The sequence below is a fragment of the Anopheles funestus genome, chromosome 3RL (genome assembly GCF_943734845.2).
Source record: "Anopheles funestus chromosome 3RL, idAnoFuneDA-416_04, whole genome shotgun sequence".
NCBI lineage: Eukaryota > Metazoa > Arthropoda > Insecta > Diptera > Culicidae > Anopheles > Anopheles funestus.
The window spans coordinates 41932409-41956831 of NC_064599.1; the positions used below are offsets into that span (position 1 = coordinate 41932409).

The window sequence follows — 24423 nt, forward strand, 5'->3', positions numbered from 1 at the left end:
TTTGTACGATTTTCCAACAACACCTCCAACGCAGCCACACACACACACAGCACAGAAATGCTGTCATCTAACCATCTCAGCACCGTGAAGGATTTACTCGAGTTTGAGTTGCCGCAAAATTTCGTCAAATCATTTCACCGGCCACCATATCACGCCCGATCACGGTTTACCCTGAAGCATGGCCGCGCTTCGGCAGACCGGGAAAAGCAATTTCGAGTGTAAATTCCAATTTGGCTGACTGTTTATTGTTTGCACACTGTGCCACCGTATACGATACGGGAGCGCGTAATCTTCGGTACATTTAAGTGTCCTGAAGCAGGACGGGGCTGAACAGGGCTTTGGCTTTAGGATGTTGGGCCGTGTGTCCGTGTGTTTGGTTCCTATTTGATGGCACAACGGTGTGACGATACAACTGTTAGTCATGGTGTGGTCGTGTTTTGCAAGCACTTTAGAAACGACTCGATTTAGCCGTTATGTTCCTGCTGCAAGCATCGAAGTGCGATCGCCTCAACTAAAAGCACCGACGCACGATTGAGTGATGAATGATGATGCGGGAGCAATGTTTTAGAACGGTTGGCTGACAAATCTGTACGCTTGGAATGGCCCATGTTCTGCACCTTATATTAGTTCGAAAGCGGCAACATTTAGGTCTCCAAGGGGAATTTCCATTCTTTCTTCTTTTTGGATTTAATTGATTCGTAATTTGGTAAAATATAACAATAATGCGAGAATATCATTTGTTTAATTTTTGAAGTGTTGACATGAAAGATCTTAAGCTTCAATGTCATCTTTAAAAAAAAATTTAAAAGAATGCTTTATCATATTGAGGTATGCGATAGGGTCATGACTGCCAAGCGATCATTCAGCAGTCTGAAGTCGAAGTTGAGATTATGAACAATTTTATATACTCACAAAGAACCCTTTCTTGAACTGAACCTCTTAGTCAGTCTTGCGACTTAAAAATGCTTATAAGGGCTATTGATCAGATATGGCTGGAAGGCCGAGGAGGAATCGTGGCAATCAAGACCTCAAAGAATATCATCCGACGAGTGAGACTTTCTAAGTTCTGATGGGTTGGTCATGTCATTAGAATGGCACCGAACGATCAAGCCTCCAGAATACTTTTAGATCGTCCACAATCACTATGGTGGCTTGGTGGGTTCAAATTGAAATTAAGTCACCAGAAAGTTCAGTATAACGAATAAGCTGTTAACAACGTGTTGTAACTTTAAGTGATTCAGAAGAATCTTGTAGCACACCTGACCCGCGAATCGGTTCTTCCTCCTGATAAGTGAGTAAGTACAATAAAGCTTTGATGTTGCTTTTAAATGTACTAATTCATAATGTTTTATTCTTAACACCACAGCAAGATAATTAATCTGCCCGTGTGTACTGGGGAACGGTCGGGGGATGGTTTGATACCTCTCCAGTCGTGTAAAGAACGACAAAGCTATCACTAAGCAATCGCAGCTAAACCGGTTTTACCTCTTTTAAAACGCAATAAATTCCTCCGATTATTCTTCCAGATAATTGTTAAACCCAGCGGTAAAATACATTTATCGCTTATAGCTACCTCCATAATAAAGCTTTCATTCTCAAACTTCTTCAAGGTCACAAAGGTCCGACTATACATCTTGCCTGCTTTTATCCAATCCGACCGGTGGCCGGCAGATGAAAAGATTATTCACAATTTATGCAGGCACCGCTTACCAGCAAACCCTTCCACATGCCCTTCACAGCATCAAAGCATTATACTGGGCACTGCTGAGGTGGAAAATTAGACATCACCACCCAGGCGCCTTTTAGATGCGGATGGTGAAGTCAAAGTGTCAAGCCACAAAATCACACTTAACTCACAGCGACCACCAACTGGGCCGGATAAGGGAACGCATAAAAGCATTGCTTTAGTTCTGCGCTTCCGGTATACATCCCTTTCCGACAATGACAAGCGCACATTTCGTCAATGTACCACCATAAGACGCTGAACTTGACCGTGTCGCTTTTGTTGGAACAAAGCATGACGAAGTTGGTTTCAAAACCACCCCAATATGACGGGAATTGTACATTTCTAATTATTTTGTTTTGGTACAATTGTTGGGCTTGGAGCTTTTTTTTCATAGTATCATCGTATACCAACAAGTAAAAGGAACGACAAAACGGAACACAATGGTAAATCATTGTTACCCCATGGTGATTGATTTCCGTCGATTGACCTTCGAATTTCCTTCACCACAAACACCTAAAAGATATTATTTTATAACTTCACAGTTCAGTTTTAATTAAACCATTACTATTATAAATTCCTTTAGCCACCTTTTGGTCTAACGGAGCTCGGAAAAAGGGCACAGTAGGGCACAACAAGCTGTGAAGTGAATTAGCGGTCGTAGGGTGCATTGTGTAATGGTGTCACAAAAATGGAAAGGCATCCCACTAAGAGACTGTAATGTTTTCATCCGTTAGGTGAATGTTAACGCAACTTGTTAACGAATTTATTTCAATTTAATTGATTGTAATCTTTTAGTTAAATTTTTTGTTTATGAAGCACTATGTCAAACACAAAAACTAATCTTCCAGTAAAATGATGTTTAGAAACCAAGAATTCTTTGCCATAGCCACTTCAAGGGTTAAATGGCCAGAGTCGATTGTTGTGCATTCACGGCACGCTTGATTGGTGCGAGAAATTTCAAGGTCAACACAAGCCAAAAAACAGGTCACTGTGCAACAAGAAGCCGCGCTAACAAATTGCAATGCTTGAAACAGTAATGTACACAATCCGCTGCCTACGAGCTTTGGAGCGATCCATAAAGTACCTCCTCTCTGTGGCATCTCTTCTACGCGTAATGGCTTTATAGCATTATATTTCTATTTCTCATGCTTTTCACCCACGTACCACCACCCACAGGTAACACCTTGTTCGGCGGGTAAGCAGCATGGAGGCGAAGGCCGTAATTAGACGCATCAGCTTGCCACGGTTCGCTGGCCGATCTGCAACAGCCGAAGCAATCAGCCGTCAGTCGTACTATTTGTGGGCGTGACACGGTGCATTTTCCAATTACCAAAACCACTTCTTCCGGAGTGTATTTTTTTTCCTATCGGAGCAGAGCTGCCAGCAGGCCTTCAGACTTTCTTCCGCCTTTTGTCGCGTGAAAGGCTTCCGCGGTTGTTTTCCCCGTTCAAAAGTAACGCTAATGCTGCTTACTAATATTGTTCAAACAGTCGGTTAAAGATTCTAACCGTTCGATAGTAACGCATCGGTGCACTTTCGGTGGCACAGCACAGGTACGAAGAACGATCTACTTTATGTGGAAAACCATTGGCTTAATGTGGCTTTTTTAAAAGCGTATCATTTGAATTCTTAGCGGAAATGTTAAACAAACGAGTGGAGTTTGCCCAATTAGTGACGAAAAATACACCCGATCTATAGTACGGCTAGAGCATCATTAAAACGTTGTAAGAATCTAATATATTTGAGATATTAAAGGCGATATCAGTATGTTTTACAGTTCGGGGTATTTTTGTTACCATCACATACCTCGAACTGTAAACCTAAAAAAAGAATTGGAATTGTATGAATATAATCAACGCCTATTATTTATACGATTTTATTCGGATTTCATTCGTCTGATTCGAACATTTGAATGCTCGTAGTTAAACCAAGTTCATTTAAATTATTTCAATTAAAACAAACACAAAAATAAAACGTTGAAATACTCTTCATGTATTCGTATTCATAGAACTTTCATAGAAAAATGATAACCCACCGCGCTTCCACCATTTCTTCGTAAAATCACTACTAAATCATATCATCCACCACTGGAAATGTTTTGCACCAAATAATTTACAACCTTACATCACATTGCACAATAAATCATCGAGAACAGCATTTAAAAAATGATCACAGCTCCCTCAAACATACATTTGGCATTTTCGGCTTACATCGATTTCCGGCCGCACCACACACACGCGCACGTCTCTACCGTGTTTCGCAATTTCCGTTCATTTTCCAGACCCGATTTCCCGGTTTCCACGGTAGATCAACATTTTTTTTCCTGCCAAAGTTACACTTTTTCCACCCGATTCACATCATCGCGTCCGTGCCAGTCTATAAGCGCAAAACGAATATTTAGCATAAGCCGGTAAATGCAACAGTTTGCCAAGAATATCATCGACGCCTGGGCAAGAACGGAATGGAAACGGAACGGGGTGAAAAGCCGGCAGTAGGCAACATATAATTCACACCATCAACATCGGCACAAAAACGGCGTGTCTGTCGAGGAAGCAGAGGAACTTCAAGCTTGATGGTAGAAAAATTTGCAATCGGAAAAATGTATGATAAATTTCATTTTCCATTCTGCACGCGCTTCTATCGGGCGGGCAATGGTGCCAGCAGACGAAGAAGCGATAGGCAAGAACGACGTTGTATAGGCTGTACTTTCAATTTCGATTAACCACCACACCTACGACCGGTAAAACGTTGGCCGGCTGTGTAAAGGCTGCCGTACCATCATCAATGCTTAAAGTAAAGTAACATATTATTTATGGCGGTTTCGTGTCAATATTTTTCCGCCGATTGGAAAGCAGGCAAACGAGGCATTTTGTTGAATTTTTTTTTTTTTGCTTTTTACTTTATTTATATAACCCATACGCACCGAAAAATCATTCAAACCGTTCGTTAGACATGAAGAGCATTGCGGATTAGCGGAAGTTTGGTTTAGTGACGGGGTGTAGACTATGCGCATTTGCATAAATTGTGACCACGTGTTGGTACTTTCTATTGACGCGGATTGTTGTGTTTATTTAGTGAACAATGTGCCCACATACATTAGGCTGTGCGTGTGAATGTATGTGCAAAATATTTTCTCTCGTCATAATACATAAACTGCCACGATGAATGAGAGTGATAATGAAGATTGTCAATAAAATAAACTTTTGCCATCTAATGTGAATGAAAGTTTACCAACAAGACTTGTGTATGAATGATAGGAAACAAATGCTTAATCTATTGTTTATACGAGGCAATCTTTTAATGATGATTATTTTTTGTAAACTGTTTTGCAAAGAAAAATAGTTTTGTAAGATCATGTAAGATCACGAAAAAATCGTTTCAAATATATTTTACTGCTCATATACTATAGAGTAACTTTAGGTGTCAGATTTTTTGAGACTCTCTCTCACTCTCTTGTTGACTTTTAACGACCACTAACGACGAACGGGTATTTGGTGCCCGGTCCTGTCGTGTGGACCGGCACCGTTTGTCACATACACCATCCGGCCGCCCGGATTTTTTTAGATTATTTAGCGTGAAATGACGGACTATACCGTGTGCACGATCAATCCAGATAAAAGGGTTTAATTACATTTTTTAGAATTTTAAACGAAACCAAAGTATAAAAAAAACATCCAATTTAAGTGTGTTGCAACTAAGCAGATAAATCTCCAATATTATAGTAAATTTTCAATGCACTACTTTTGCGGACAACGAAGATTCATCAATCCCAAATTATTTCGTACTCGACTCAAATTATAGAGTCGGTATCTTTTAATTGTTCGTAATGCATCTAACAAGAATAACTATTCAAAATAAAAAAATTATGTAAAATATTTCATCTAATTAGAAGGCATTATCAACCAATGGTATGGTCATAACCAACCACACTTGGCGCTATAATACTGAATTTCAGAAACTACCTAATTTGAAAATCTTCATTAATTCATAAATTATTAACTTGGATGAAATTTCTGCTACAATAAAATTAATCAATAATAATCAACCCATGTATTTCACAAAAAAGGGTGAAGTAATGTTGTCTAGCGAAGGATCCAAATAGAACAATTGTGTAACCACTCCTGGTTGAAAATCGGGATGATTTCGAAAAAGTTAATCAAGTTACAAGTGATTCAGATCTTAATATTCTTCACATAAATATAACAAGATACTAGTAATTAAGATATGCATTAAGACATTAGGACATCTATGTCAGATGAAGTAAATGTAATTAAAACTTGCAAAAATCATTTGCAATAAACAGGAAAAAATGCAATAATTTGAACATACACATAATCAATATAATAATTTATAACTATTTGTAAATGCTTGACAACTAACAATTTAATAAAAATAATAATATAGCAACAAACGAGGAGGGCGACCCATTAAAATATGAAATCAAATTAAATAATAAACATTTTGCTCCATCACGAAGGTGTTCATCACTATCAATGCCGAAATAGTACTTTCTTTTGCGGCTTGTGGCTTCTTCCCCTCTTTCCTTTGATCAAAATCTTAAACGTTAGTTGAAACTGAGCCAACTGATCAAAACCCACAGATCTATCAGAAATTTAGCTGTCGTAATCAAACGAACAAGAAAGAAAAGGGAAAACCCAACCAACCCTCATGCTTAATTGAATCAAACCAATTCGATCTGGAAATGGACAACGAACGAAATGCTTCCTCTTTCGACACGCAACATCAAACCGCCTGCAACCACAGCGCTCAACATTGGCGTGTTTGTCCCCGCTACACCACCATTATTATGGCCATTCTTCTACCCTCCCCTTTGTGGAGTATGTTTGCGATTGTATAATTTTTTGTTTTGTTTTTTTTAGCAAACCCGAAAGGTGAAAATTGGGCAGAAACCATCAAATGCATACCGAAATTGGCGGGCATGGCAAAGTAGAGAACGAAAAGAAATAAAACCCTTAAAAGCCAGAGCGTTTGTCTCTTTCGTGTTTCTCGTCACCTGCTAAATCATTTCGTTGCGCCCCAAAAGCAGGGAGAGTCGGGCTTTGAGCGATTGGAAAGCAACAAATATTATGCAAGAAAAGCCATAGCCATCAAACCATTTTCACTGTCACCGTTGGCTAATATCCATTCCGTGCCGAGACCTCGTACGCGTACGGCCTATCGAATTGGCAGGTTGATTGAATGGAACAGGCCGGCATCGGCGGAATCCCGAACAGTGTGTCGCGATGCGCAACAATGTGATTGTTTTCGTGTTATGGTAGGTGTGTGTGTTTATTTTTTTATTTCATTATTTAAATCCCCACCAGCAGCAACGCAGGACACACATCAAGCGCATGACACGATGTTATTCCTTCCCATTTTCGGGTGACTCTGTCACGGGGGAAAAAGGAAAAAAGAAACACTCAATCGAAAACGCAAATAAACAGCTGTCAAGTCTCACACCATAATGATTTCGACGTAACAAAAAACTCACCCTTTACTAACCAATTTCAGGGAACAAGTTGTATGTCGTGCCGGGAAGAAGCTTAAACCAACGATTACCCATACAGTCGGGAGTAAAACGGTTGATTTCGGGGTTGGTTTGGGAAAATTGCAGCTATTGTACGGGGGGTGTTACAGTAGACAAGGTACGCGTCTGCATAAGCGCTTTGATTAGAAAAATGGCAGATGCACATAATGCATGTTCCCAGCAGCCCGAAGCAGCATAAAAGCCTTACGTCGCGATATTTTGGGCAAAACATTACACTTAAACTGTGCTCCGTGCAGTGCAATCAACTGCCACCGAAAACAGATTCGACGAAGATATAAAAAAGTGGACAACAATAAAAAGCTCTTCATTGCATAAACGATTAGAACGTAGGGTTGTCCTTGGCGCACAATGAATTGGCACTATGGGTAGTTCGCATTTTTATTGCACTGGTTGGGAAATAATAATCAGCGCTTATTCAACCAAAGGAAAAGAAACGAAATGCTCTTTCCCTTTCCCAGACAAAAGTCGTAAAAACGGCAATCTTAAATAAAGTTTATGTCCCAAAAACTTTTCTACCATTGTTCGCTTTTTTGTCGATATTTTCAACACGAAGAAATGTCGAATAAAAGTAAAAAAATACCTTATACAAATAGTTCAAATCACGTACACATAAAACACAATAAAACATGTAGTAAATTTCTAACTTTAATTAATAAACTATAATTTGCGAATAAAAAATCTCCTTATCCATGTAAAGTAGCGAAAAAAGGATCATAAATTTAAAAAAACTTGAAAATTGTTTTATTGCACTGATTGCCGCTATTAAAATCGTTTCCCTGTTTAAACAATGTTTGCTCCATTTATAACTTAATTAACCCATATTTCTCATTCCTCACCCGCCAGACTCGTTTATGCTGACGGTGATATGAATCATTTAGCTAATGACTATTTCCATTCCAAAAAAAGAAAGGGGGGAGCGCTTGATTGTGCGGTACAGATTCATTTTATAATCAGATTAAAGTTTGAATGGTTGACAAATTTTATTACCACCAAAGTGTCAACCGGGTTTTTTATTATTTACGAGCTAAAACGAATACCCTGTTACCCTGCATGCTCATGTAAAAGACTAATAAAATTGTTGCTAATTAAAAATCATTTCAAAACTACAGCGCGTTGCATTTTCTCACCCTGCAGTCGATGATTTTTTTTCTTCTCTTGGACTGCACACATACCACACGCTTGAAGAGGAGTTTCGTGTCAATTTAGACAGTCAATAAGCCACTTGGTATGGAATAATCGCCGATCAGCGTAAATGAACCCCAACGGCGGTGAAAGTTGCTAAAGAAAACAACAATTTATCATCAGATTGATATTTCGAACATCGTGAGACTCATCCTACAGGTTAAAGATGCAGAAGATTCGTGACATCTCATCTACAGTGTGCGGTAATGTTGATCATTTATACATACGCGCGTATCTCTTTGCCTCATCGAATCACACACACGCGAAGCTTTTCCCATATTCGCTTATTCAATCAATCCAAGCCAAATATGCCGTTTTCATTCATCTTGTACGGGGCTGTCATCTTTTCATCAACTTCAGCATACAATCACGAAGTGATTTTGCATAAAACATTCCTTCCCCAAAAACATAACCATACCACGCCAATTTGCGTTCATTCCTGCATATACACCCGGGACCGATATGGCCAGCTCGTTCGCTTTACATGTTAAAGTTTGAGTTTCCCTTTTCTTTTCCCCTGTCTGACTCACCTCATTTCTATGCCGGGCAGCACTTGCCTACCTTGCCCACCTCGCCTTTTGATGACCTCTTTCAGCATCTTTTGCTGTGCACGGTGTGTAGATCATAATTTTCGGAATGCCATTTCAGTGTGCCATCTCTTCTGAAAAGCGCAACCAAATGCAATGCACGTCCCCAGAATCGCTCATGAGCTTTAGTAATGCCTCCAGGTATGCGACGACGGTGGAAGATGTGCGGGGCGAGTTTTTGGGAAACGTGTATGGGCACCGGGCACGGAATTGACACCGATGTGCAATTTATGCACGGTGGGCGCCACACTAATGCACTCGATCTCGATTTAACAAGGGAAGGGAAAATTAGTAATGCAGTGTCCATCCGTCTTTACCGAAAAAAGGGGAGAAGCGGCTTTGAGAACCGTTGGGCAAATTATGTTTGCAAAAAAAATGTGCACTGCAATGTGACCGAGTTAATGTAGTGGGAGAGTTGTCCTTGGGCAAATGTGTTTTTGCCAATGAATGGAATTTAAGTTAATAGCAAAGACAGAAAATGGGATTTAAAATTATTTGATTTAAAATGTTCTAGTTTGAGGAGATTAATTAAGAACTTAATTTTACTAATTGTACAATAAATTAATAAACATAAACAAATAATATTTGTTTCAAATTAATTTATGTTGATTGAAGACATTATCGACGAAAAAGAATAAAACAATAATAAACCCCACAAAACAAAATGCGAGGTAAATTTTAAAATAAACACTATCCATTCTCTCTCAGATCTGATCTGGTAACAGGTTGTAACAATTTAAGTGATCGTATCTAAAATAACATGATTCATTCCTATCGCCATTAGTGTGCTACATCGGTAAGACTTTGGACGACAGCGAAACAGAGACAGAAAAAAAAATCCACTTCCCTCATGATAAAATCGTCGACCAACAGTGTTGACCTCTCGACTCCCTCTCAGCTCATGTCCATTGAATTTACGCGCGTTACATAATACGCAGCGTAACGCCAAGACCCAGTTCCCAGACCGTCAGTCGCCACTCACCAGCCAGCCAGACGCATCTTCGCATCCCTCCAAAAAAGCACTCTCAGGGACGGGATGTGATAGGGGGTCACAAGCTTCCCTTCTAACTGATTCGACCTCAGTTTCGATTAACGCTCGAGTGGACATCAACCCAAACATCTTCGGCTACACCATCATCATCATCATCATCTTTACCATCTCGTCACTTGAACATCAGCAATCTTGCAGCACAACAACATCGGCGCGGAATGTACACCTTACCCGCTGGTGCAAAACGCCATCTCGTGCAAAACTACTGGCCACACTCGCCGGTGGCCACATCTTCAAACAGAAACTGTCCGAGAAGTTCATTATTTGCCCACGAAACGTGGCTTTTTTGCTGCTCTCCCGTTTTCACTCTCCATTCGCTTAGTTCATATCTCGCGTGGTGGTGTTGGATGATGGAGACGATCGTACAACGATTCCACGTGGACCCTCTGTTTCGTAATCACAGGTGTGCATGATGAAGAACACATGCTGTGGTTGCTACAGTAGCTTCTAGTTGCTGATGATGCATTCGCATTAAACCGTGTGCCGTTAGCATCGTTCGTCGCGGATAGAAGCTGATCATCATCGACTGGATTTCATGTTTCGCATTGGAAATTGGGCAACCGTGCACTCACCATTTCGGGACACGTCTCGCGGGCGTGTCTGGAAAGCTGATAAGGCACTACATGGTTGATTCTTGTGCATACACACAAACGCACGTGCGGCTATTTTCGTGTTCTGCAGACAGACGGTTTTGGCACATGGTAAACAATCAGCAAAGGACAAGACAACACCGTTTGGGGGGAATTTGGATCAGAACAACATAATATTGCACAAACCCTTTAGTATGCATTAGAAAAGCGGACCAATTGTTTTTATTTTATTTATCTCTCATAAATGCATTTCTCATGCTTTAGACAATCTAAAGTCAACCATAACTTTTTAATGTCATGCACCTCGCATGTACTTTTTCGTAAAATAATTAATAAATAATAAAACTACATTAATCTCCTTATTTCTTCCAATGTTTCCACGAACATAAAGAGTTATCGGTCTGCAACAAAACAGCACATCTAGCCACACCCATTCGCCATATGCAAATACGATGATGGTGATTCCGATGATCTGTCGCACACGCATGTTTGTGGACAAAATTTTAAAAAGCCTTCCGAGCCTTGGAACTCTCTATTTTCACTTTTAAATTCCAACCACCACGATCCAGTACAAAGCCCGTGGCGGTAACCTTGAAATTAAACGTTGGCTCTCGGGAAACGGGAAACTTCGAAGCAAAACTCACACCCTGAGGGCGTACAGCTATTGGCACTTATTGGTATGCATCGGTTTCCCTCTCGGTCGTATCTCGGTTTCATCCTCTACGATGGGGCGGGATGGCGTAGGAACGAACGTACGTACGATGCACACCGCAATGACGCAAGCAACCGCGAATGAAAACTTAGCTGACCAATATTGACAATTTTCCGCTTACGAATGTAAACACACAACGTATGTATCGTATTGATTTTCTATCTACCACCGTACCCGCCTTTCGAATGAAGCTTGGAGAAGGCAGGCCGTGTGTGGATGTGTGTAATGCGGCATACTTCAAACCAAGGCAAGGAAGAAACACTTTGAACTGCTTCGATCCGCACGGAATGCGTCGGCTTTGAAACGGATACATTTTATGGATGTGCAACCATCGTGCGATCCCGCCAAATGTCTATATTGATGGTCCATAAACACATAAAACAATCGTGGCCAAGCCCATTGATTCTCCGGTGGCCTTCAGCCAGTTTCGCTCGTGGATGAGCTCTGGTCGTTTTAATGTGCTACTAACGGAAAACTGTGGACAACCATTTCTGGGGAGGCTGTGAGACACATACTGGATGAGTGGATGTGAGTGGATGTATACTCGTGGAAATGTGGGGTAGACCATGGGTGGACCATAAAAGTGGTCCAAAAATGAAAAATACACCCCGGAAATCCCGACGCATGAGTCACGAAATCAATTTCAAAAATTGGGATAACGTTTGGGTTGTCTGGTGCTGTTTTTTATGGTTTTGCCCGCAGTCATTCGGTGTCGATGTTTGACGCATTGCTCATGGGAGATTTTTTAGAATTGTACATTGTTTTTTGTTGACATGAAATGTTTTGAAAGTTGAATGAAAGTTCTAACACAATTTGAAACAACAAATCGATGTAGGGAAAAAGAGGGAGAGAGAGGAAAGATAATTTTAGAAGGACCGAATTTATAAAAAAGTAGACAAAAGTTTGTGTTGTATTTTACTATACCCTTGAGGTAATGTTAAACAATTTTTTTCAATTTTTTAATTATAAATGAACACAGGATTTTTTTTTTTTTATTTCTTCAAATTATTATTATCCATTTTATGTAACTTTTTTTTCATTTTTGTAATTGACTTTTTAAACATTTATTTCAATATTTAAGGTGTATTTTAACAGTTTTCATAGAAAAAATCGCAATACAAGAAAGTAAATATTTTATGCCTTGTATATATAGCAAATGGATAGTGAAGTTCTCAAATATTATTAATATTCAACTTATCTATAATTTAACTAATGGCAAACATATTTTGCTAGATTGCAAAAAACATTCAAGCTAAAGTTAATAGGGGATTTTAACTAAAAAGTTAGGAAATTTCAATTTTTGCGACTATCTGAAAGGAAAACTTTTTCATATGACAATTTTTTCATAAGCTTTCTAAAAGCAAGGCATTCTAGAAAATATACTAAAGATACAAAGAATATTCAAGTTTATAAAGGTTACTAAAAGAGACTTAAAGAAGTTACTTGTCTTAGTGGATTTTGACATTTATGAAAAAATGACTGTTTTCTTGCTTTAAAACAGAGATTTTTTTAAGAAAATGTATGATAAATATTAGTAAATTAGATGAAGTATCTCTCTCTCTCTTTCTCTTGTAAGAGTAACGATATATTTCCGAACATTTCTGCTTACTTTAACCACGTAGCCAAACGTTAGTTTTTGCGTTAGTTCTGGGTGGGATTTTAATACCAGGTTACCAACCATACCAAATCTGCAAGAAAATCTGAATAACGATTTGCAAAACGTTCTTTTAAGCCGTTGAACATTTACGTTTTTGCATGGCGATGAGTTTACACTTAAGGCTCTAATTTTGCAATTTGTAGGTATATTGATGTGAAATTTTCATCACATGATTTAGTAACCTTCAAAAACTGCAAAAACATGAAGTTTTTTTGGGACATGTTAACTGTACATTACACCGTTAACTAAGCGAATACATCCTTTCCAGCGATTGTGTACAGTGTTATTATAGTGCCAGAATTTGCCACTTCGTCTTTTCATTGTGACCCTTTCGTGAATCTCATGAAGCTAACGAAACCAGTTCGATTTGAAAGCATCAGTATACAAAACGCACCTTCCAGCTGAAGTGGCTTCCTTTCGATTTCGGTCAACCTCAACAGACAGGTAGGTAAAAACCATCAACAAAACGTGCACATGTTGTACCTTGCAACTAGGTCACCGTTCGGAACCACCACGGTTGCCGAGAGTTACATAAAAAAAATCCAATGCAAGTCAACCCAAAACATTACCCAGCGCCGTCTTTTACCGGTCGGCTACGTCACGTTGGTTTTATGCTACGACCAAGCGGACCAGCTGTAGTGCCGTACATTGCGCGAGTCTTCAGAACCTGTTTCATACCGTGCCGCACACTCACTTCACTTTCATTCTTTACCCACCTTACCATTGAAAAAGGAAAAATGTCGGTCGTCTAGCGTTTAAAATGCTTGACGAAAGTAAAATTAGCTCAAATATCTTATGCTCCCCAGAGCGCACCATTTGATGTTGGCGCATATTTCAACCTAATGCCCCCGGCAGGTGGTTTACATACTCAGACACTTGCTGCCAGTTGTACAGGTTTTTCGTGCACCCCCATTTCCATCTCCCATTTCCACATGCCCCAGTGCAAATTCGCGAACAACTACCCGCAACAAGATGATGATGCAAGTCAGGCCGGTTCCCTTCGGAACAGGTTTTTCACGGCACTCACACGCACACATTACCCTGGCCGTCTATGAACGGACGACTTCCATGTGTACCTGGGTAAAATTAAAACACACTGTTCTCTTTCACATACTTTCACACTTTTATGTGTGGTGGAATTTATATACATCCTTCGACCAGTGAACAACATCATCATAAACCTGTGACCGATCGTGTCACAATCAGCACCCAAATGTCTGCAAAAGCGGTACCCAAAAACCTTCACAAAATGTGCCTTCACACCGGAAACCGATCGACGTACCGTTGTCCCCAAAAACAGCCGTAAAAGGCCTTGCTCGCGGTGTTCCTCTCGGCGATACCGTTCGATGGCGTTCGAATGTACACGATTGTTCAGGAAATAATTCAATCAAAAGTTGCACATTTTGTGCGACAGCAACATGCGAGTGGTCGATTGGGGTCATTTGAAAGCTTCCGACCGTACGGAAGCCATCCATGTTTGTGCCTTCACTGCCAAAAAGGGCGGGAAAATTCCGTATCCTCTTCAGTCATTCGCCTACGGAACGTTTGAAGCCGAGAGCTCGATTGCAATTGCCTCATCGAGTCGGTGATTTTGGTGCTGCTAATGAAAACGGAAATCCTTTCGCATACTCACCGACGGTGGATTCCCTAACACGATATCGTATCCGAGGCCAAGGTGGAGGGGAAAAAAGCAACAGCAAAAATGCTTTGCCGGGAGACTTCATGGGTGGGCAGGAATGAAATGCTAGGAAACCAGTTTGGCAAGTCGAGTCGAGATGATGATTTGCGTGTGAGTCTATTAACATATCCGCTCGAGGTGCAGCGTGCTGAAAGATGATGAACCATACTAGGCGAGGAAGAACTGCGAGGAAACAAGTTTTTTGAAAGCAAAAGGTTCGTTTGTTGCCGATCGCAAGATAAGCATTGAGTCGAATATATCGATAGTGTTAATAATGCATGCATCGAGACGGAAATCGGTGCACCGGACGAAAGTGCAACTATTTGCAGGCGGGAAACTACTTTCTGTGACCGGAGATAATTCGTATTCATATAGTTAATGTATATAAATCTATCTATCTACATTTATAATTGAAATTCGATCTACGATACCTAATTTAAAGCAAATTTACAAAAGTGAAATTACTCTCAGTTAATTAATATTTACCAATTTCGAAATGGTACGATAACATAAATAGAAATAGATATTTCTCTTTTTTAATTGGGATTGAATGATTTACTCGTTCTGGACCAATTTAATTGTTTTTTAATCAATGAATTTTATTAATTTGAATGATATTATTTAACTGATGGTGAGTTATTAAGTCTCTGATTCAAAATATCTTTATTGAATTACTTTAACTTTTTAACAATTTATTTGTTTTGGTCTTAAAAAATTTTAATTTTACTCTATGTATTCTTTGGGTACTCTAATCGACCAGCGAACGGCGTTTCTAGGTAAAAAGCATTCCATTACATCATCATCGAGCATAAACGCAAACAATCAATAGAGACGTTAAGATGAACAGCCATGATGATGATGATGATGATGGTGATGTAGTAGCTAAGGTTAGGGGAAGAAAAAAACTCAAAACTAAGGTAAATTCATGCAACCAACAGACCCTTAGAAGCCCACATTATTACCCATGCCCTACGTCGTCGTGTTGAGCAAAGGGCTACATTAATGCTCACCACACCACATACAACAACATGCCTAGCTACGATCAACAAAAAGAATGCCTTTAAAGGTTTTCAAATTAATTGAATACGCATTCCAAGGTACGGGGAACCATCACTATTAATTAGGTTAACTACATCTTGATCCCCATAGATAGCAATGTTGGTGTAATTAAAGAAGTCGCATATGGTGCATCATGTATGTTTATAGATATAGAAAATGTTCCGATATCTTCTAGTTTTAATTAAAATCCAAAAAAAACAAGACATGAAAAGGTAAAACATGAATGATCAAGTTTGATTTTCAAAAGACTACAATTACACTTCGAAAATTGATTCAAAAGAATAGCCACATTGTAAAAAAGTGATAACACACCATTCCTAATAACCGACTTTTATGATCATTTTCAAATCATTCCTTCATTATCCACATTCCCGACATGCCATGCCAGCACTTTCATTTTGCTGAAGCAACTATACCTTTAGGTCTAATAACAGAAATTTGGGTCCAGCTAATCACAGAAGCTAATGTTGCGTAAAAGCGTCATTTTTTGACCGTTAATCAAATCCGGCTCAAACATCGACGGGAGGAACACGAGAAAAAAAAACAGATCTACACCCAAAACTACAAAGGCACCAATCATTACACAGCAATCGAAATTATCGCTTCCATGCCGAGCACACATAATCATACGCATATCGAACAGCTAAGACTAATCTCTTTTAAAAGCGGTCGCTTTTCGCTACACTTATCCAACATCGTAAAACACGATCCCTCCCCATTAACTCGATCATTTATGTGACAAATATTTCCCTTTTACCTGTCCGCTGGAAAACCGTCGGTCTTTTGTTGCGAACCACCGAAAAGCGATGGCAAACGATTCGCCACAGTCGACCGGTATATGGGTGTCTCACCTACGACCCCTTCACGGTCAGCGAAATAAAACATGCGACAGATTGTAATGATACGATCGTACGACCCTCGGTTGTACACAGCGCTAAAGCTGACAAGTGACAACGATGATAGCAACAGCAACGAACCCCTCCCCGATCTCCGATCGTGCCCTTCGGCACTGATTATTTGTTCAGCTTTTATGTTTCCCCGTCGCAACTGATGCGAACAAGCTTTTCGGTTCGGCAAGGAGCAGGCGATGGCGATCGAGCGGCGATCGGAATGTGGTTTCATCAGGCATGACGACAACCTCTCGCCATGCTGATGACTTCAACGCAGCCGCACAGCGTGCAGGTGTTTCGTTCGGTCACAAACGCAAAGAGCTTAGTTTGCTGCGTAGCTTTCGTGCACAAGGACGCTGGTCCAATCCCGGCCAATCGGTAAGCAAGCACCCTTTGCACCGATTTCACACAGCGACACGACAAAGTGTGCTCTAGCACCCAGGTCGGTGGTCGGTTCAGCCATTGATTAATCGGTTCTCCAGCTCCAACAATTCCGCCCGGTGATGCTGGTGTCATGTTGGGTGCCGAAAAATGTGCCAAGATTAATGGTAGTGCTTTGGCGGAGGGCGAAATCAGCGATCAGCATGATTAGCTCGATGTCGTTAGGGGTAGACCTAAGCGCGCTTAAAATTTGAACAAAAAAATGGACAAACACTATCAACGGGGTACCGTAGTTCGAACGGTCAATAAAACGAGACACACACACGCACTATCTGCCCCATTACATCGATAGTGCTATTCTTGGTAGAAGGAATCAATTATTTTTCGTACAGCAGGTTAAACCATAATCAGCTTCATAAACGACCATATCCCAATTCTCCAAGCGGCTTCCATCGTGTTTTCGTTCCGTTGTGTAGATCCATATTAGATCGCACAATAAACGAATCAGAAAGCGAAATCAAACCGCTCCTTTGCTTCCTAGATCTGCCGTTCAATGTCAACAGGTTTCTTCAGTCCTCAAGTTTCTCCCACTCTCAGTCTCTCCTTCTCTTCGACAAAAACACAGAATTCCCGCGGATCTCTGCAGTCGGACCACGTCAATCACTTAGCATACTGCGTCGTAGTATACCGCTAGAACACTCCCACTCGATTCGGATCGCACGATTCGTATGCTACCATCCCACAGTTATGGACCCCTTTTTTAGACTCTTCACCTTGACTTGGCCAATGCTCTCCCTTTCCGCTCTCCATATACGCAGGGCCTTGGAGAGACTTGGCTTAAACTACAGACAAATCATAATTGCAAAAAATACAACAAAAAAAACCGCAGCTGCAAATTGCAAACCGGAAAACTAGAACATCCGTTATGCACGCTTGACAGGTGATCGGCTTCCGTCATCGAACAACCCTGACAGACAGGCGTCCCTGCTGCCAGACAGACGACAAGTCGGTAAGGGAGGAGTAAATTCGCTTATAATTATCTTCGAAATCAAATCTCGTCTCCCGTTTTTTTCCCGCGGTATGCCACAACCCTCATCAACTATCGCACATGCTAATATGTGCTAAAAGGGCACCTTGTGGAAGGGCCGTACGCCACATTTCGCCCATTGACTGTGATGCAATTGTATGCATGACTGCATGAGTGCATGATCCATTGCGCGTTCCAATAATTTACTATTCCCGCTTTGCGAGGTTTCGTGACGCTGTTGCCTCCAGTAAGCGGTCACAGTGAAGCTGTACGGAATGTGTTGGACCGCAGCGGTATTTGTGCACACAGACCGAGGGATGCGATAGTTGTTGGCAAATGCGAGAAGAAAGGAACAAGAAAAAAACCCAACCGTTTCTGCTGTTGTGTTTGTGGTGTAGCTTTAATACAAACCTCAAGGTAAAGCTAATGCAATGCTAATTCACGGTACAGACTCACAGCTTCTCACAGCCCCAACAAACGGTGGTGACTTGGTGAAGGAATTTTAAACAAAAAAAAAAGAGAAGGAAGGACGTCAAATCAGCAAAAGCATTCTACGAGAACCGTGACACCACACTGGGTGGAATGTATTCGGATGAGATCATAAAATCGATTGCTAATGTATCGCGTTCCTTTGGAGTCAATTCACGATATCGGCAGCACATGCGACGTATCCCATGAGAATTGTACCTTCAACGTCGCTACACCGTTTGCTTAATCAATGGCAATAAAATGCGGTTGCACCCATGAATGGAGAACGAAGTGTAGCCTTATTAATTGACTGCAGCTGTGTTGCAGTTCGAAAGGTGAACAATATTCTTGCTTGGAATATCATTTATTAGGGTTTTCATGAAACAAAAAGTACATTATTGCACTAAGCATCAACCACCATGGTGAAATTAATTTATGACACATTGTGATGAGGACACCCCTGGAACTGGAAAAAAACAGAACCACCACATCTCGGTCGTGTGATTAAAACTCGTGTTTTGATTTTACAATTAGGTTTACCAGTACATTTAAATTGTTGATGCACAAGACACAGTACTCACACGCGGGTGGGTAAAATAAAACAAATTAATTTCCTTTCCGCTTTGGCGCGCGCATTTCCACCCGCTTCCGGTGGGAAATGGCGGGAATGGGTAACAGTATTACCGGTCAAGAAGCTGTCCGGAAACTTTCGCTTTCATATTTCACGTCCACATTGCCCACAGAAGCCTGTGAAAGAATGTATTTTTATTTTAGTAAAATGGCCCCAGCAAACGAAAAAAGGAAAAACAATGCCGCACTGTCCTCCATTCAGCTGGTGGCTTGGCTTTTGAGTTTCGCGCCCGGACGGAAAACGAAATGGGAACAATAATAATGAAGCGGAGAGAAAATGATAGAAATGGGGTATTTTTCTTCCCTTTTTTTTGTTTTGGTTTCGTTACTGTTGCCTTGCTTGAAACTTTTCGTGTTTGGAAAAAAGGGAGCGATGAGCATGAGAGTCGGTCTCCGTTTATTCCCAGCAACAACAAAAGTCACTTCCCCTGGCAAGACGCTTGTTTTAACATTGAGATGAAATAGCAGCAGCATCTTTTGTGAGATTCAGAAAACGGAGATTCCGAAACCGATCGGTGGCACGGACCTATGGTAATGGGTGGAGACGACCAGCCAGTTTGTGTCAAGGTTTTGTCATTTGTTTTCCTCGCTAATTTGCATAATTTTGTACGCAGACGGTTTATTCTTTTTTTTCTTGTGTGTTGGTATTTCGTTGAAATTTTACCCAACGCAAGCGTGAAAGCTAAACTCCCGCTTTGTTCAAAGTGGGCAAAGTGTTGAAGAAAATGCTGAGAGGCAATAATACAACAAAAAAAAACCCCCCTCGGAACGATAAATGTCCCATCGGAAGCCTAGGGTTGCCCATCGCAAGAAACGGCAAAACAATAAACAAAAGTATTTTTGTGAAGGAAAAATGTCACCATGTTACTTACCTTTTAGGAGTTTATCTTTCAAAACTGTTTGAACGATTTCTTACTGTACACCTTTTCCAGCCTGTCAATTAAAGTAACGAGAGATAGAGAAAAAAAAGAAACTTCATCAGAATTGGCGTAAACCGAAGGCACTTTAGCACGCAAAGAACAAATTTGGAGTGGAAAAGGGAGCATGAAAACGGAAAATGGAACACGCACACATACAGAGGACACACTCATTTAAAATCCCGATCAATAAAAGAAACAGTTTTCGAGCAGTTCACGTTTAATTATTGCTAGCCCTTGGTTCACACTTTCGCACATAGTAAATGGGTTTATTGTATATCCACATTGGCTTTTATTTACCGTACACCCGCTAGAATGCGTATTGAATTCCTCGAAAGAACGTGGCATAAACACTGTAAATAAAAGATTCATGTACTGTTTGTTGTTTTGTTCCGCGATGTTGTTATGATTTGTGCTTATACATGAAGCACGTGTGCACTCAAATATTTCTCCAATGTGGGCGCGTTCGTTTGTTTGTGTTTTCTTTTTTTTCATTCGTTATACCACCCGCCGCAGCATGCGAAAATAGAAGAGGAAAGGAACAACTTCAATCTAACCTAAAAAACCACTCACAGCCGAATGGAGAAATGGCGGGATAAGAGGCGATCAGTGTGCTAATTTCTAAACATCACAAACCGCTAGTCTGAGGAAAAACCGTTGCCGAAAATGTTCTATCACCGATTATACTTCAATAGTCCATTCTGAGGTTAAATATTCAATACACTAGTCGGAAAAAAACAAACACACAAAAGAACCAGCTTGTTGATGATTAGAGAACAAGGGGAGATCAACAGATTGTGTTGTGTTCTCGAATAGAACCCGCAGCCCAAGTGTTAGCTGTTAAATTCGATAGCATGGCACCAGTATTCAGGTCACTTCATATTTTAGGACATTAATGCGGTCAAGTGGGTACGTCACCTAGAATGTCCTTATACACACACGCGCAACGAACACACATATTCACAAAGGACCTACAAACGTCACGTTAATACGTTTTTATTCTTGTGCACAGCACGGTGTGGGTGTCCAATGACGACAGCAGGAATCCTGAATTTGTAGTACATGTGCTTCTGTATCGAACCAAATTCACAACCGCCATGATGTTAGCCAGAGACCAAATATTGGACCAAATAGATTGCTTAGTAGATGTAGCTACCTTTTTAGGTCATTTAGTTCATGCTAAAGTTGAGAAGAATTTTCTGAAATATGTGTAACTATTCTTTAATAGGATTGTATTTTTTTTTATCTCATGTGTTATTTTATCATTTCGCAAGGAATTTGCTTTACATTGTGTAACTATGCGTATTTCAAAATATATTTATGTTACTTTTTTGTTGTTCAAATAATTATTGCATAAATCGATATAGTGGCAAAGAAAGAAAAGCTCAAATCTTAAGTTTTTTGTTTTAATTTTAAATCATCACATAACCTACAAACGAAATCAAACGCAAACTCTTAGCTCGTCCATAATCCATTTCTTTAAGTCTTTTTTTAAGTTTAAAATCGTTTAACACATTTCCACTAATTATCGTCCGGCACTGATTGTGATTCGACCCGTACAGAACTTCTCTCACTAACCGGCTCACATTTGCTTCACATTCGCTTGTCACATACGGAATATAATCTCAGGACAAACTATCCAAACTTCCCCTCGGATCACGCGTGCCACATCTGAAACTCCATTTTGTTTGATGGGCTCATTGGGTGAGACACACAACGGCTCTTGTACAGCTGTATAAATGTTTGGTTCTTTATCGAGATTTTTCCCATAAAAATGGACATTAATACATTAAACACTCAGCACACCACACGTCAGCATCAAACAACGGTGAAGAGAAATTTTTTGTTTGCGCTATCTTCAAACTGCACAGAGCTTTTTTCTTGCGCTTTACAAACGCAAAGATTTCAATGTGATGTTTGGTGAAGTGTGGATTCGAGATCTTATTGCAATAATATCGGCACACTTACACGGTACACTGGCAAAACAAAACACACTATACTGAACTGCAAACAATTACATGCACATACAAATACACAAACTTTTATACGCACAGTCCGGCACTTGGCGTTCGCACTTGCTGCTGTTTGGCACTATTTCTTGTTTTTTTTCTGGCTCCCAACTTCCACTATTCCGACTCCGACAATCCCACATACGGCAGTGATGCCACTCAGGAGCTTTCAAGTTTCAGTTCCCCCTAACACAGACCGGGACCTGTACGCGTTCGGTCACCAGAGCTTCTGCACTAAAACTGAGCGCGCTTAAGCCGATCGCAGGTGAACAAACCACCCGGACGGGTTGAGTGTGCGTGCGGGAGAAATCGGATGTGGTGCCGTTGCGTTGACGGTATCGGGATGGAGAAACAGTTATATGCGGGACGCTCGATCACTCGCCGACGGTGTGATTTCATGTGTGCGCACTAACACACTCGTACGCACGTCAGCAATCGGTTTGGTGCCCGCGGGCTTTGATACCTTTAGCCGTTGCATTCCAATTCTGGTTTGCAGGGGTTTTCAGAGTTAAAATAGCCATTTAAATAGAAATTAAATCGATATTCGAGTGCTAACAAAATGTACATCTTTATTAGTTTTATCACTTTTTTCATCGAATTATTATCACCACCGTCTTATTACAAATGTGTAGAAATATTTAATTAATGTAAATTTATTTTTGTTTACTTAAGGTATATTAAGCATTCAACTTTGCTTGGTTTGTCCAAGGTTTTACGATTCATCCACATATTAAATAAACCTGCAAAGTTTTCTACCTTTTAAAAATTAATAGCATTGATAAATTTGTAATATAAAATGTAACATCACAGCTATTCTAGCAAAATCATTTTTACAAGACAAGCTCGAATTGTGGTAAAAAACTGAAATAAGGAAAAGAAAAAAAATGAAATGGAATATAACAATTCAACCACTAACCCTACATTCCATGAGCGCACACCGTCCGCTGTACGCACACAGTTGCCCACAGTCATACCACTTGCGATACGTGAAACGGGTTTTTCCCCTATTTTTTTGTTTCAAAACAAAACCAAAACGAAACGGAATAATGGTAAAGAATACGGGGGAAAACAACCCCATTTGAATGTACGAGCTTTACTAGACACTCACCTGAAACATTGGAATGCTACGAATGGACCCGTAACTCCAAAAAGCTCCACAACTGACTTGGCGGTCTTGCGGTCTTCACAGGATTGTTGAACATGCATAGTAACGGGTGTCTCGGAAACGTTGGTCTAGCGTTCGTAAGTTTCGATATTTTTAAATAATTGTTTGATTTACTATGATAGAAATAATGACAATTTAATTTAATTTAAATTTAATGTATAATAACTAGTTCTCTACCATGCATACAGCACACTTACCAACGATCAGTTTTGATAAGATATGAACATAATGATTTGTAAGCATTATGCCCAAACGACTATGTATACAATGTATAAAAATAACCATTTTCTTGGAAGTAACATAAACTATTATTTTAAAAGACGTGGTAAAACCACTGTGCACAGCGCCAAAACAAAACGTGCGCCTCATAAAGCTACAATAACCTGTTTGGGCGTCGGTTTTACCATGGCAACCAGTGAGCAACCGAGAAACTCACAATTGCGTGAAACACACGCGATCGCTTCAACGTTTGCGTGTCACTCACGGTACACTCACGCAACCTGTTGATCGTTGATTGTAAACCCTTGATGCATGTGTCTTCTAAAGCGACACTAGCGTTAAAATTTTTAAAAATTACTTTTTTTTACACAATAAAATATCTTACCACGTAACCATGCATTTCTTTCCTTCTTCTAATGTTCCTCGTTTAGTAGGTCACAACAACCAATAAAACAAGCAATAAGTAGAGCTTCAGCAAGCTTAACAATGCTATTGTAAGCTTATTTCTTATCGTTTCTAGCGCTTTCAACAATCGAACAAAGAAAAAAAACAGGAAACTGAAGTATTTTATAAAGGGATGGATTTATCATGACAAAGTTCAGTATGATGTATGAAAGTTTGAATCCGAACCGTGCAAACATTCATCATCAAGTGATAAGGGAAGCGCTTTGAAAGATAAGACAATCCATAAAAAACATTCAAAGAAAAAAATATACGGAAAACGTAAAAAAAATCAGTACAACATTTATTTTTATCTTAAAAATAACAAATTTATTTTCAATGTTATGCATTTCAGTTATTTATCTGATTTTTAAACATTATTTTAACAACCGCCCAAATGATTGTGTTTATCTTTAAGATTAATAATTATTTATATAATTCAACTACATATGAAAATCTAGCGCATTATTAAACATAACAACTTTT

General features: G+C 40.0%; 1 protein-coding gene across 7 annotated transcripts in view; it reads right to left on the reverse strand.

Moving 5' to 3' along the window:
• The window catches only part of LOC125771879 (putative ferric-chelate reductase 1 homolog), a 55137-nt gene extending 32748 nt beyond the window's left edge, over positions 1 to 22389 (reverse strand). For 2 of the 7 annotated variants that reach the window (XM_049443017.1, XM_049443016.1), the window contains exons 1-2: positions 22072 to 22384; positions 20059 to 20119 (exon numbers count right to left, since the gene is read on the reverse strand). The gene's annotated coding sequence lies outside the window, so the exon portion shown is untranslated. Of the gene's footprint in view, positions 1 to 20058; positions 20120 to 20403; positions 20457 to 22071 lie in introns of all 7 variants that reach the window. The other 5 variants (XM_049443014.1, XM_049443018.1, XM_049443015.1 and 2 more) reach the window with 5 other exon arrangements.
• Positions 22390 to 24423: the final 2034 nt, after the last annotated feature.